The following is a 12953-nucleotide window of genomic DNA, read 5'->3' as shown; positions in this document are numbered from 1 at the left end:
CCGCACATCCCTACCTTTGTTAAAGTAGTACCCTTAGATAAGATATTAATGGACCGTTCAATATTTATACCAGGGGGAGTGGGAGTTATTTAAGCGGGGAATCCAATTTTTTTGGGGGGACCTTGAAGGAGGAATATGAATTTTTTACTTGAACCATCAGGAGGAAATGTTTTAAATGGAGAAGGGAAGAATCCAAAAATGTTGAGCAGATGCAAGGGGAACACAAAATTTTGTCAAAATTCCCACTCCCTCCCTGGTTTAAATATTGAACAATCCCTAAAATAGATAGGCCTATAGGTCATTCCAGTGCCCATTTACTGCATCAAAATTCAAAACCTCCTTATTATATAGCCAAAATAACAAATTCTTGATCATGAGAGGATGTACCTTCTGCGTCAGCGTACTTTTCATAGAATAACACGATCGCGGGACCTGCATGACCGAACCTTGACCGTGCCTAGCAACGACCGTGTGATTGGTCAATTCTCAAAGCTGTGTTTGCGGCGTAAGCGCCGGTATTTGCGTAGTACGCTCAACGCAAATAACTGTGCGTACCCAAGTTGGCTCTCATGATCGAGAATTTAATATTTTGGCTATAGCATGATTTTAAAATATTTATAGAAACTTGAGAACAACTATATACCATCACTAGATAATTATAATCCTGATTAACACCATTAAGTTTAGATGAGTCCAAGTGTGTGAAAATATTGGATCCAAAACATAATAATGATAAAATTGGATGCTTACGCCTATGTCTTGTCCAATATTTTAAAACTCATAGCTCGACCAATAAATATGAGCTGAATCAATCCAATTTTATATCATTATTCTGCTGCTCGTAACTACTATTATACAGAATTTTACTTTGATGTAACCAAGAAATTTTGATGTGTCATACATACAGCTTACCAAATATATGTCACTTGACAGTAACACGGCAGAAACACATGAAAGTAAGCAACAAACCCATGGAGGAAATTAACTATGTCATTTTTTTGGAACAGAATTGGGACATTAAGGAAACATTGACTGGGGATATCCCAATTTTAGAAAATTAAAGGATATTACTCAGGAAAGAATCATAAAACATACTCATTTTGAATCATAAGATGGCAATTCAATTGAATTGATATGGGTTTATTCAAGGGGCAAGACCAGATGATTTCAAAAAAAAAAGGTTCACCTTTGAAGCATGATTGAAGACACTCTGTAACTTTTAGGACTATACTATCTAGAAATGGAATTGTCAAAATGTTCAGTGATACACACAAGCTGATGATGCAGTCAATATATGTGGGAGGGGGTTTTGCCCAATAATATTGACAACATATGGTCGAATCCAACCAAAAGTGTCCACGGGCCAAAAATAAAAGTCCGAAATAAAAATGTCTCCACAATTTTTTCCTTTTGCCCATTGATTCATGACATATTGGCCTTATAGGAACCAAAAGTGCCATTACTAATCTTGAAAAATAAATCCAGGACGTGTGATAGGAAATGTGATATCAAAACCCAATGTTACCTACGAATACCACTAGGACGCTTTCACTATCGCAATACTAATCAACCTAAAACAAATGGAATATTCCCAAGAACGCTTTTTTCGTGTAATGTAGACCACAGGATGTCAGGAAAATGCTAGCTCAACCAGAAAATATTTGTTTTTATTTTTATAACGCGATCAATATGATCTTAGTCAATTTATGATAGTTTATTTTTGAAAATGAAGTTTAGGTCAGTTTCTGTATTTCATTTATCAAATGAGTATGAATCAATTTACACATTGTATTAGAACGAGTAGGATATATGTTTTCAAGAATATTAGGAATTATACGCATACACCTAACGCTTTATACAATGAAAAGGTGAAGAAACCCGGTATTCAGTAGGTAACATGAGCGATTTAACAATATCTATATTGAGTTTAGAGGTTTAAATTTTGCTATTATGGTAATGAATTAATAAAATGGTAGTTTTAGATCTCTTTCAGATGGTACGTCCAAATGAATAAATGCTATTACCTTAGATCAAAAAATTTTGATGCTTTTAGCAAGATTTTGACCACTTCATTTTGATATGCAAGTAGTTAATCATCAATTTTACATAATAAATAATTGTTGAATGAATCCGTATATGGGTAATAATAGTGTCCTGGGGTACCGCTTAAAGTTTTTGACAATTAATTTCCATTGGTTAAGACACTTCATTACACATGTCATGTATTATACTGTATTCGTAAGTAACATTTCAGTATTTGTAGGTAAGAATTAGACTTTTGGTGGATATCGCAATCAAAACTCCATTTTATAAAGCACTTTGAATGTATTATTTTCTTTATGTGCGTTTATTGATACTTTAGACCCTATCATGTATTAATAATATCGGTTCACAGCGGTTGAAAGAGGATTGAAGTAAGAAACAAAGGCACTAAAGTGACTTTAATTTGTTAATTGCACACAAATCGCTTAAAACCGTTATTGCAGACTTGTGAAGTCCATCTTGGAGTCAGTTACGTCTCGTGGCCTTTCATTTGAGGGCAACTACAATTAGCTTTATACCAGGGTCCATCAATGTGTTGTCTAGATCATGAGACAATGAGAACAGTCGTTTTTTCCATGGTATTCGTAGGTAACCTTAGCGAAAACATCAAAAGTTACCTTCGAATAAATCAATTTGGACACAAATTACTCAGAAACCAGAAGGTCGGTAAACATTTAAAATAAAGCACACATGACAGTTGACAAATCCAAGTATTTATCCCTTCTAATCTTCTTTGAATCTGATTTTTCTTTCAAATGAGCAGACCGTCGTCTATTTCAGTACATATTTTTCACCAATTAAGCCGTATTCAGTTTTGCATGGTGGGCATGTATGTGAATTCGCAACTTTCATTGACATATGATTTGATAGCAAACATACAGGCCTTTGTTGTGTACCAATATGGGCATTGGCATGAATGGCGGTGTTTCACAATACTGTCATGATGTCAAATTGTATTCAGTAGGTAACATTCGGTTACCGAAATTTACCTCTGAATACTTGCTTTTATTGTTGACATCTCAGAAATATTTAAACGCAGGCTATTGAAACTTGGTAGAAATAAAGAGTGTATTACCCTGCACCTATTGCTTAACTATTGTTTACTATTCTCTCACTTTGTGGAAATGGCACAGCTTTTAACACGTATTCGGAGGTAATGCATATTTTTTACCAAACCTACCTTTGTGCCATTTAGAATTTCTGGCAGCTAAACACAATAATAAAGATGTCCGAATGCAATGCATTTCAGTATTGGACATATCAAAGCTTGTATCAATTATGCATTTATTAGTGATTTCCATTTGTTAAAGATATATCTAGTGCTATGAAAAATTGTATTCGTAGGTAATGTAAAAAAATACCACTCAAAAAATTATCACTAAAAATTCATAATTATGTACAAATATGTGAAAAATTGAACAGGCAATCTTTGAATACACACCTTTCAGGAAATCAATTTAGATTCAATCCAATGACTTCTTTTCATAACTGATTTATATGTTTTTAAAAATACTTTAAGAAATATTTTGAAAAAATGGGTAAAAATAGCATGTTTTGAGGTCTCTGTGTCTAAGTTTTTCACAGAAGGGGTCTTATTATATATGGCACGAAGCATATGATCAAGGCGAATAAACACAATACAAAAACGAATGCCAATTGATTAATACTTTTAAGTTATGGCCCTGAACATGCCGTGTACACTTTTCGTTGGATTCGACCATATGCATGCGTGGCTTGGTGTAGATGCTTTTAATTGAGAAAGATTCTTTTTCATATCCAAAAAAACTGATGCTCACTCAGAAATCTGAAATTGGATCTGACAAAGAACCTTTCTTAATCACATGAACTATGAACGATCCTGATGAACCTCCTCATAAAAATCTACATAGAAACAAGTGGCAAATACAATGTACATATATATGCAACCAAACCATTTTCTCTTTTTAGCATTTAGCTCGTATCTGTGGGTGCATGCTATTCTAGTTGAAATCCATTCACCCCCTATGGAAAACATGACTTTAATCTTCCACACAAGGAGTGTGAATTTACCTGAATGGGTGACTCCTTTTGAAATCTACACCCCCTGTGTTGGAGATTAAGGTCATGCCTTCCAAAGGGGGTATATGGATTTCAAGTGGAATAACCCAATTTGGTACAGAGTGAAGAGAGATAGACAAGCTCATATCAATGCAAGGGATACCGGCAGATGCGTAGAAATAATCAAATGGTTGAAACATGAGTGCCGAGAAGGAAACGGCAGGGCCACAGTGATTCCTTGTCAACTAAGTTGAACCAAAAACACTCAAGGCTAGGTACAAGATACTTTCTACTCCAGAATGACTCGGATCAATGTGGATTGACATCAACCACAATCAAGACTCATAACAGAACCCACTTTTTGGAAAAGGAAAACCATATATTTTTTTCAACTGAATTTTGTTAGTAATGTTACTCTTTATGAAAGACCAAATGCGGCAGGCTCTTTATTTTTTCATTGAGCGATCAAAAACTTTTAATCATGAAATGTTAGAAATAACTTATATTATTTGGCTTAGAATATATGTAAGTAGCACCCTCAATTTGCACACAAATGTAGAATTTATAGAATAAAAATACCACAAAAAGCAAAAAAGATGAATAAGTTGAAAAGAAATGTAAATCTGTGTTAAAAAGAGCTGGAAATATGTACATATTAGTGTGATAGTTGTTGGTATTGTCCAGGTTTACAATTGAGCATTATGTTTTGTCAGAAAATTTAATAAATGATCACATCAAACAACCATAAGGTACATGATGCATTCCAATACATTATGCGAGCAAATTTGAAAACAAAAGTTGGGTCGATCAGCTCATTTTGGTACAGGTCTATTGGGTATATACTGCAGGAACAAATAATATTATTGTTGTTGCCATAATCCATAGCTTGGTAATGCAGACAGAACTGGATCCATATATTTTGTTTGGGTAGCCTGAATGCATCATTGTACATTCACATTTTGATTCTGTTTATTAGCTAAGCACAAGTAACATCCATGCTGTAGCATTTCAGAGTCAATTTATACAAACCACAGTTTGGGCCGTACGTAGTTCAATATGGTTGAAGAGCACTCTAGTACATCTATACCAATGTATTTATTGAAAATTGGCAAAAATGTGCCACATTATTTTCAATTTGATGGAATATATTTGAGCTTTAGGTACACCAATGGATTAAATTTTAGACTTGTATGGTTATTGGAGGCTCCTACCTACTCACCCACCTCCATATTTTCTCAACATTTTCAGACAAACAGCCCAATTTTACCTCATTTTGAAATTTGCCACATATTTCTAGAAAATTGGGAAAAATTTGCTACTTCTTTTTTTAATTTGATGGAATATATTTGAGCTTTAGGTACACCAATGGATCAAATTTTAGACTTGTATGGTTATTGGAGGCTCCTACCTACTAACCCACCTCCACATTTTGCCCAACTTTGCCTTGTTGTACATTTTTGAAGTTCGCCACATATTTCTAGAAATGTGGTAAAAAATGTGCCACTTTCTTTTTAATTTGATGCAATATTTGAGCGTAGGTACACACTAATGTATCAAAATTCCCACTTCTGTAATTACCAGAGACATCTACCTACCACACCCTCCTTATAAACCCCACATTCATCTCAAATTTTCAGATAAATAGCACAATTTTGCCACATAATAGCTAACATTTGCCAAATATTTCTGGAAATTTGGTAAAAACTGTACCAATTTGTTTTCCAGTTGACAGAATATAAAAGCTTTCTAGGGCATTCTAAAGTCTGCATAAAAAGTAACTCAGCTGTTATAAATATGCCTATAGCTTCAGAACTAATAATTGTTTTCACAATATTTCAACATAAAAAGAAGGATGATTTATTTACGCGCATTATGATACCCCATTTGTCAAATGTCGTTCAATATTAACAACGCAGTAGTGCTTTTAAAGAAAAATACCCGAAATTAAAAGTTGCAGTTTACAGCAATCAATGTTTATTATGCCAGCACTGTAAACACGTAAAGCACGTCATTATCTTAGCGCTTTACTTCCAATCAATACAAATAGCTGCAACTTTTAAATTGGGGTATCATTGTTTCAAAACACTGGTGTTAATATTGAACAAAACTGGACAAAGTGTATGTTATGTAAAAATATTGTGAATACAAATATTAGTTCTGAAGCTATAGGCGTGTTTATAACAGCTGAGTTACTTTTTGTACAGACTTTCAAATTCATACACCCCCTATGGAAGACACAACCTAAATCACCCACACAGGGGATGCATATAGATTATAAATAATGTCAGGCATCCCCATTTGAAATTCACAATCCCTGTGTGGAAGATTAAGATCAAGTGGGTGTATGGACTTCAAATGGAATATAGCCCAATTTGAGCAGACCTTCAATTTGCAGAAACTTTAACTTTATGGACGGTATTATAAGGCCCTGTCTTCCATAGTGGGTGTATGGATTTCAACTGGAATAGCCCAATTCCGGCAGACATTCCAAATTGCAGAAACTTAGCCCAAAGTATTCTAGCCACTTTGCTTAGCCTTTTCAACTATGCTGCAAGTACTGGCACATAATGATTAGCCACTTGATTTGATTTGTCCACATTAATCTAGTCAGTGGTCAAGTCAACCGTGTTTAATCGTGCTCTGTCTATACTCAAGATATAATAAATCCCCATCCACACCATGGGTATATGTCCCTACAACTGTTATATCAGCATGAATTTTTATTAGGAAGGACTGATTTTCATTGTTTTTCAGTCTTTTAGATTGCTTCCTATCATCAATTGTTAAAAGATTGAAACATTTCAATCGGCCATTTTAAAAGAGAATCCACATGAAGTACCAAAGTCCAAACTTAGGTCAGTAATTAGGGGTGGGCATTTTTTTTACTACAAGTATACCAGATACTATTAAATCAAGTTCACTGTTAACTGTTCAGATCCAATGCAGACACAGCTAAGGGGCACAACACAGCTAGTGGGGCTTTTGCTACTCCCCTATCTCAATAAAAACAAAAATCTACTTTTTAGTTAAGGGCATTTTATGATCCACAGCCTCATCCCCCAGCATTCTAAAAAAAATGTTGAGATTTTTATTATACCATTGGAAACCTCCGGCTATACAATGTTTGTGTGCAAAACATTCCTTGCAGATTCATTCGCTTGGAAAAAATATCATCAAATATGTATTTATGTTCTGTTAATAGAACAAAATTACGATGGAGCCTATGCCCACCGGCGTGTCCAGGATCTGTTCCTGCAGGGAACTCAGAGGGGCTTTCAGAGTTATGCGCTGATTATACATGATTTTTAACAAAGTGCAGGGATCTTCAGCCCCCAAAGCACCCCCCTGGACATGCCACTGATGCCATAAACATAATCATGCATAACTTGCAAACGCAAAATCAGAATCAGCTGAAATTTTGAGAATAAACTTTTTTCATGGATATCTACTCAGTCTCATACCATATCAAAATATCTGCTTGATGGACTAAAAATGGAAATATTATAAGACTTTTTTAGGCATAATAAATCACTTCCCCACTACAATCTGCATGTGATTTTTCTTCCCATAACGTTTTGCGAACAAATATTGCAAGAAAAACACTGTATTATACTACATTCAAATGTGACATAATACCAGGATCATTTCTTTCTAGATATTTGAAGCACCAAATTCAGAATTTCAGAGTCCTTTCAAACCTGTTCAATTTCAAAATGGCATTTATCTTGCACCATTGATCAATTCTCATTTTCACTGCACCAAAATCACAACATACTGCTTCGGAATGAATACTATCATGTCCCAATAGCCTACTTCCTTCTGACCAAGATATGTCTTTCTGTAGCCATCCATAATGCATGTTTATGCAAGTCTGAAGAAGCTCCTTAAGGGAGGTATCATTTCATATCGTGGGCAGAGTGTGAGACCATCGTAAGTGTAGTAGAATATAATAGCTGCCATATGCAATATTTCAATCCATGTTCTTACTTTTGATCAATAACACATGAAGAACCCCAACTACATGTAATGGCAATACCTTGGATTGGCTTAGTGGCCATCAGGAAAGTAATTCAGCATCGAAGTGGTTACGTAATTCTCTTGGTTACCGGATCACGCTATTTTGATATCCTTCGAGTACCATATACTTTGTGTGGTGATTGTTTCGATCATAGTTCATTACTCTGGCGCGTGATCCCGTTGGCATAGTAACATTACGTAACTTCGATACTGAATACAGAATGTCAACAGTTAACAATGAGGGGGTTGTGCTGCAAACACTACAAGCATGGATAGTAGTTAGGCTTCCTGAGCCATCAGGTTTAAGCCCAATTAGTCATATATACCAGTGCTTGCAATTTTTTATTTTTTTATTTTATTTTTTATTCCCTGTGCTTGGAACTGATGGAGGGAAAAAAGACATACATAATGAGCCATCAGTTCCCAACGATCATGAACAATAATTACATAATCAAAATATTCTTTTTGAGCAACAGGTACAAAGAGAGACAGACGAGGCAAAGACTATGGACGAAGACAACGAACACTCACACTCATACAAAACATACAAAAGGACAGAAGACAAACAAGAAAAAAGGATTCATATTCTACTCACACACTTAAAAAAAAACTAGCCATGATATATACATAATATACAAAATATAAAAGTTACTTGAAAAAAAAACCACAATCAAATTTTATCGATGTCGAAAGAAAACTTTTTAAAGTGCTTGCCAAGATTGCCATTTTTCTCAGCAATTTTGTACTCAATGTAGAATTTAAGCTTAACAAAATTGCGGAAATTCTGAAGAGAAGGAGCCACCTGTTGAAATTTGCATCTATGAATATAAAATTTAAGAAAGAGAAATAAAAGTTAATGCCAGTACTATGAGAAGAGACGTCCTTAGTAACTCCAAATAATCTCTCAAATGTGGAAAAGGTTTGATTCTCCTTAGTGATATCATTGATGAACAGTACTTACAATTTTACAACGCACATAATCTGGAAACATAAATCAATCAAATGGATCCACATTGGTAGGGCTAGCCTGCTGGCTTAGGAAGCCTGTCCACTATCCAAGCTTCGAGAAATTGGACCCTACATGTTTACATAAGGCAGCTATTACATTCTACTGTACTTTATACGATGGTCGTACACTTTGCCCAGGATTTGTTGTCATATAAAGTATGTATAAGTATACGTCTACACCTGGTCTGACAGGGTTTCTATAGACAGGTGAATCAATTTAACCCTATGGCCAATACCGACAAAATCTACCTCTAAGAACTATTTTGATTGGCTACAAAGAAGGGTATATCATGTATTGAACCAATCAGAGATATAGTAAGAATAATATGTAGGGCTGACAGGAGATTAAGCTGAAAATTGCTGAGAAATCTAAAAGCTCTATTTTGATTGGTTACTCAAATGATTATTACACGCAATTAACCAATCAGGGGTTTTGTAATAAAAAGCAGCAGTGCCCATGGGGTTGAACCAGTATCAAAACATGTCTCTCCAAAGACAGCATACACCCTGTCATATAGGGAATAGACCTTGACATATAGGGAGGGTTTTGACATGCTTTCTAAAGCTTATTCTTTGGTTTTCAGCTTCACGTTACTCGGGATTCATGACTTAGAATATGTGATGCGATCAAGCAAAATCAGTCGGAACTCGGAAATATTGATTTTGAGATATAGCTAAATAAAGGAAATATTTCCTTTTGTTTCTTCTTGTTTTGGAAACTCTTTAATTGCTCATATCTTTGGAACTGGTTGTTCAATTTCAATGGGGTTTTCTGCAAAATCCAGCTTTGTAAATGTTTTTTACTATCCTGTAAGAAACTGAAAATGTATTATTGCTGAGTTCCGACTGATTTTGCTTGATCGCATCACATATATAATGGTTAGAAGCAGTCATCATCTTGTGAATGTAGCAACTGGCACCTCTGAGAGGCATTTTGGTGATTCAGACAGAAAAACTTAGGCCTATAGCTGTAGTTTAGAGCCATGGCAAAACCCCAATTAAGCATCAATAGCCAGCCTGCCCTAATGCATAGGATTTGCACTAATGTGCTCAGTACTCACAATTTGGACATCGAGATCAGAGGGAACTAGCTGGACCAGTTTTAAGAATTGTTTACAGTAATTCAGGTTGGTTGTTAAGGGTGTGTTTAATGGGTCTTTAGGCCTGAAAATCTATAGGATGCGAATTTAGTATACTTGTGTCCTCAAAAAGTCGTAATTTTGAGAAAGAAATTCAGTCAACCTTTTGGTGTAAAAAAGAGAGTAGAAGCCCATATCTTATATGCAAGGCATTAGAATAAAAATTGCAAACCTTCCCAACCTTCAATTCAATGCACAATATTACTACTATGCATGCAACACCTCAAAATTAAGACCAAATATACTCGATTTTTACCAGATATACCATTTTCACTGCATTGCAAATGATTTTCACCAGTTCACAAATCCAAATTCCACAGTAAGGGTTAAAACCTAAGAGTAACCCCTATACCATGATGTTAAGATACATGAACGTGGTGTCTATTTTGCCTGCAGGGTTCACTTGATCAGTAAAAGGGTTAAAACATGAGATCAAACTTGTCTTCCAGGTAAACTCTATTTAGGAAGGAAGCAATGGGCTATTCCATTTAAAATCCAAACTACCCCTGTGGAAGATTTAGCTAAAGTCTTCCACAGAGGGAGTATGAATTTCAATTAGAATAGACAGTTGGGCAATTTCCATTTGAAATACTCACTCCAGTTGTAGAAGATATAAGTAAAGCTATAATACAGAGGGAGTATGGGTTTCAGAATGATTAACCCTGGCCAATTACATTTGAAAAACATACTCCCTCTGTGGAAGATATTTCCAAAATCTTCCACAGGGGTAGTATGGATTTCAAGTGGAACAGCCCAATGCATACAAAGTAATAATATACCATCCATGGACCTCATGTTTCTTTTTAAAAGCATATTGGTTAGCCTGAGCTAGATCGCTGGCAGATGGGTCATTTATAGAATGCAGCTGCAGCAGCATTTTTGACATGTTTCAGAGCATTATTTTGACATGATTTTGAGCTGATGTATGATCCTGAATCACTTTTGCCAAAGGAATACTTCAAATGTTTTCATTAACATCCTTCTGGTTGTAACAAAAAATTACATAATTTAGAAAATAGTATTAGGCAAACATGTCACTTATTGATTGTACTGAATTTTACTTCGCTGTCTTTGTATATATTTTGCTGGTATTCTTACTGTCATTAAAGAGGAAGGCCTGGCAGAGCAACTCTTCTGGGGTGAGCCAAACCTGCCTGGTTATCAATTTAATCAATGACAAGGTTTTCTCTGAATTTGACAGGTGTTAATTGATGTTTTAATGTTATTGCATCAATTAGCACCTGTCAAATTCAGAGATAACCTTGTCACCGATTAATTTGATAACCAGGCAGGTTTGGTTCACCCTAGAAGAACTGTTCTAGTGGGGCTTCCTCTTTGATTGAAAGGTTATCCCTAGGCCACATGGAAAATCAGTGGATTACTTGCAGTTTCAACTGAATCTAGATTAAGTGATGCACTGGCCGATTACAATTCTTTTTTTGATTCCGTTGTTTGTTTGTCCTTTAATTTCTGCATTAGACATTACAGCGATGCCCTCAGGCACTGTAGAGCCATGCTTTGTATATAGACTGCACATGAAAAATGTGAAAGCTATATGACTATGTTTGATCAAAGATCCTGGACATTGCCGGATCTGTGGTTTGATGTAGACATGTCATTTGATGCTACATTACTCTATTAAATTGACCGTTTAAAATATTTCAATTTTTTAATGGTTGATGATAGGAATCAATCTAAATAGATTGAAATGGATTTTTAGATTGACTCTAACTTAGGGTAGACTGATATATGATTTCACCATCCAATTTAGTGTAACATCTAATGTACTGCCAAATAGCATGCATTGCAAGCGGTTGGAATGAGATTTCAAACTTTTTTAGAGTGAATATTTTCAATCTTTTTGCTGAACCATGAAATGGTATCAGCCTATAAGAGTGAATGTTACTAGCTTACTTACTAGCTTACTTACTAGCTTACTTACTAAGTTACTAGCTTACTTACTAAGTTACTAGCTTACTGACTAACCATTTGGTCTGAAATGGACATATCTCTAAATGTTACGAAGGTATGACCCCATGAGTGGTGTCATATGAAAGAGGAAAACATAAAGAATATAATAAAAATATTTCCAAGCGTCGGAGGTCATCCAGGGGTCACAGGGGTCAAAAAAGGTCATTTTAACTGAAAATGCTCCGATTGAGCTTAAATTTAAATGCAATGATCCTTGTGACATTCTAAATATGTTTCAAACATTTAAAAATTTCTTTAAGGTCATTAAGGGGCCATAAAGGGGTCAAAGGTCAAGATTCTCAAAATGCTCCAATTGAGCTGAAATTTAAATGCAATGATCCTTATGACATTCTAAACATTTAAAAAATATTTTAAGATTCATTTAAAGTCAGTAAGGGGTCATAAAGGGGTCAAAGGTCAAGTTTTCCAAAATGCTCGATTGAGCTGAAATTTAAGCGCAATGATCCTTATGACATTCTAAACATGTTGAAAATATTTTAAAATTCATTTAAGGTCATTAAGGGGCAATAAAGGGGTCAAAGGTCAAGTTTTCAAAATGCTTCAATTGACCTGAAATTTAAATGCAATGATCATTATGACATTCTTAACATGTTTTAAATATTTTAACATTCATTTAAGGTCATTAAGGGGGTCATACAGAGGTCAAAAGTCGAGTTTTCAAAATGCCAGCTTCTCACGATCAAGGTATATTAAAACGGCAATTAATGAAACAGTCTT

The 12953-nt window shown here is 35.0% G+C and overlaps 1 protein-coding gene across 1 annotated transcript in view; it reads right to left on the bottom strand.

The window, feature by feature from the left end:
• LOC140154129 (uncharacterized) overlaps positions 1-12953 on the bottom strand; it is a 171382-nt gene that overhangs the window by 59212 nt on the left and 99217 nt on the right. The window lies entirely within an intron of this gene.

This window comes from Amphiura filiformis, chromosome 6, assembly GCF_039555335.1.
Source record: "Amphiura filiformis chromosome 6, Afil_fr2py, whole genome shotgun sequence".
NCBI lineage: Eukaryota > Metazoa > Echinodermata > Ophiuroidea > Amphilepidida > Amphiuridae > Amphiura > Amphiura filiformis.
The sequence above is the reverse complement of the archived record's forward strand: the minus strand, read 5'-3'. Positions and strand labels throughout refer to the sequence as shown.